This window comes from Elephantulus edwardii, unplaced genomic scaffold (genome assembly GCF_000299155.1).
Source record: "Elephantulus edwardii isolate Elephantulus edwardi_28Jun2011 unplaced genomic scaffold, EleEdw1.0 scaffold00063, whole genome shotgun sequence".
NCBI classification, from domain to species: Eukaryota; Metazoa; Chordata; class Mammalia; order Macroscelidea; family Macroscelididae; genus Elephantulus; species Elephantulus edwardii.
This window is the reverse complement of record NW_006399813.1, coordinates 8582882-8585984: the sequence shown is the minus strand read 5'-3', so window position 1 is coordinate 8585984 and position 3103 is coordinate 8582882.

Genomic DNA, 3103 nt, shown 5'->3' with positions numbered 1-3103 from the left:
CCCATTTGGTGTTGGAAGTATGCTGAGGGAGAATGAAGGAAGGAGTCTCCTCCCATTTCCAAGGAAGGTGAACAGGAAAACAGCCACAGGGGAGCTTCCTATAGGAAGGGTGTAGAATTCTTTCTCCAGCTGAGGGTTTCTTTAGAGCCCAGACCTCCCTCCCAGAATGTTCCGTGGTGTCCACTGCTTGCCCCAGCCCCCTCTGCTGATCTCTTTTACCCACAGACACTGTGATTGTCCATGCGCTTTGATCTGCAAGGCACGGGCAGCTTTTTGTTCTATTATTTACCACAGGGCAGACGCTGCCTTGTCTCTCATAACAGGCCATGGCTGGGCTGCCCACTGCCTCGCCAAGGCCACTGGATGGTGTCCATCAATAAGTCAGTAGCAGCAGCTGGGTCCTGGGTGCCTTTTGGGAAAGGGATTGGCCACATTTCAGAATCAGACTTTTCTACAAGCTTCTTCTTTGGAAGGGATCAGGAGAGGACAAGAATGAGCATACAGAATCTAGAAGAACATGTTAAAATACTAACAGCCGCTTGCTCTGCCCAGCCCCATTGAAGCGCAGACTTTTGATGGCAGAGCTGCTCTTCTGAAGGCAGATGCATGTCCTCACTGTGACCAGCACAGAGTGAGACACCCACAAAGAGTCATTTAACCATTAACTCTACATGGGAATGAGCATTTATTCCCAAATCCCAAACTCATTCCCCCTAAAGAGAAGGAAAGGGTTGCACAGAGCTTCACGACCATGTGAGGTTATGGGACGAGTAAATTTATTTGCCTATTCACAATCTCCCCACATACACATCAGAGAATATAAATTCAGTTTATGCCAGAAAGAGTTTCAAAATTGTTCACAGTTCTCACGTAAGAAGTCGTCTATGATATATGTGTGATCAATGAATGAACCAAGTGTCAGGAAATCTAATTCCACGCCAGCCACTAGTTTTCTGTTTGGCCTAAGTCAATTATCTCCCCTTTTCTGGGACTCAATTTATCCTCTGGTGTAATGAGAGTAAAGGTCTGGTGGCACCGTTAATAAAACACTACACCACTCATTCTGCAAAAGAAAAATTATATTGTCTGTTTCCATAAAGGTATCTATTTTGGAAATGCTGTGGGCAATTCTCTGTGCATATATAGGGTCACTGTTGTTAAGTATGATCAAGTTGAAATTGACCCATAGCTCTCCAGCGGGTTTTCAGAGGCAATAAATCACATTAGGAGAAGGGGAAAAGATTGCCCATTCTTCTCCCGTGGAGCAGAAGGTGGATTTGAACAGCTTGCCTTAGATATAGCAGTGCAATTTCCTTCTACTAGGCCACTAGAGCTCCAACAGGTTCACTCTGAGTCGAAATTAACCCATTGGTCAGTAGTTTAAACTACCAGTGACCCTACAGAAAGATGAAGTAGGCAGCTTCTGTGAAGATAGCAACTTTGGAAACCCTATGGAGAAATTCTGCTCTGTCCTCTGGGTTTGCTATGAGTAGGACAAATCAATCCAACAGGTTTTCAGTGGGGTTGGCAATGAGAGCTTTGTGGTAGATCTCTAATGGGATAACAGGTCTAGACATTGCTTTGACAACATGGGAGATAAGGTCACCACGCTGAGTTCATACCGTGAGTCTTCGAGACCAGTATTCAGTGCCTGGCATCTTCCTACCAACGAAAACAAGGTGCTTTGGCAGCCTATGCCGACGTGGGGGTGACCGACGCAGGTGTGACGGCATCTGAAGTCAGGTGACAGGCTTACAGAACACAGGAAAGAAAGAGTCTTAAGAAAATCCATAACTTCCAGTAAAGGTCGGAAATCAGGCCAGATTCTCATTCCTGAAGTTGCTCTCCTCCCTCCAAAGCTTCAGGCACTAAACAACCCTCGCTTAGAATTGCAAGAGTAGTAGAAGAGTAAGGCAAAGAGGGAGTGAAGATTGTACACCCTAATATATTCCCTATAGAAGCCATTCTCTGATAACTCTTTCCAGAAATCCAGGTGGGATGAGGCCACATGTACTTGATCCAGGGCAGGAGGCCAGTGACGTCACCCACTATGAGATAATTCTGCAAGTTAAAATGAGTCTGTTTGTATTTGAGAGCCCTTTCCCAACTTCAGGTCTTCCGAGCCTGCTTCTTCTCTCTCCTGCCTTCCTTTTTCCTGGGGACTCTACCCCAGCCTCTCTCACCTACTGGTCAAACACCCTCTTTTCCTCTCAAAAATATTCTAAATCTTAGAGGAGAGGAAACTAACCGGAGGCCAGAGAAAAGCCAATACAATTGGGGAACGAGGGAAGGGACGAGAACTGGTTTGGCTGTGAGGTTTTTGTGCTGTTGGGTTTTTTTTAAAAAAGAAGAAAAGCTTTCTCTTCCGTAAAAGAAATAATTGGGCCCTTGCGGCAGTGTTTTTATTGTTCAGTTAATTGTCCAAGCTGTACAAGAATGCTAAATATTTAAGATGAGTATCAGAAGTCTGGAGGGGGCGCAATTTCAGGGCTGTTTTCTATGAATACATACACCCCTGGGTGGGCAGAGACCCCGGGGAGGGGGGACAATGTGAGCTGAGCTTGCGCTAGCTCATGGTTTCTTGACTCCGCTGCCGCCTCTCCAGTCCACACTGGGCAGCAGAGCTGTTTTCCCAGCAGAGCCTCGTTCAAGGTCAGGGAGCAGTCAAGGCCAGGAGGAGGGGGCAGCTGTTCCCAGCACTACCATCACCTGACATTTACTTCACAGACTGTTGACTCCCAAACAATACAATACATGCCGATTTGCATGGTACCTTCCGTCTCATTTTCCAGTAATCCACTCGCCGCCAAACAAACACGCAGAGCTGCCCTGGCCCTGATGGACCTGGAAAAACACAGAGCTTGGCCGGGCTCCCCAGCTTGGGTTTGCCCATCCCCTCTGGACAGCGCCAGCCTCTGCTGCAAGGAAGCGGCCCATGTCATGGCGCCGACGCCCCACCAGAGGGCAGTGGCGGGTTGCACAGCAACGACTCCACCGCCTTGCCCGGGCGGTCCCGATCTGCGCCTGCGCAGACTCAAGGTCGGGCCTGGCGGGGCGCCTGACCTGCGCTTCCGGCTCTCCGGGCGGCGGGCGGTGGTGTCGG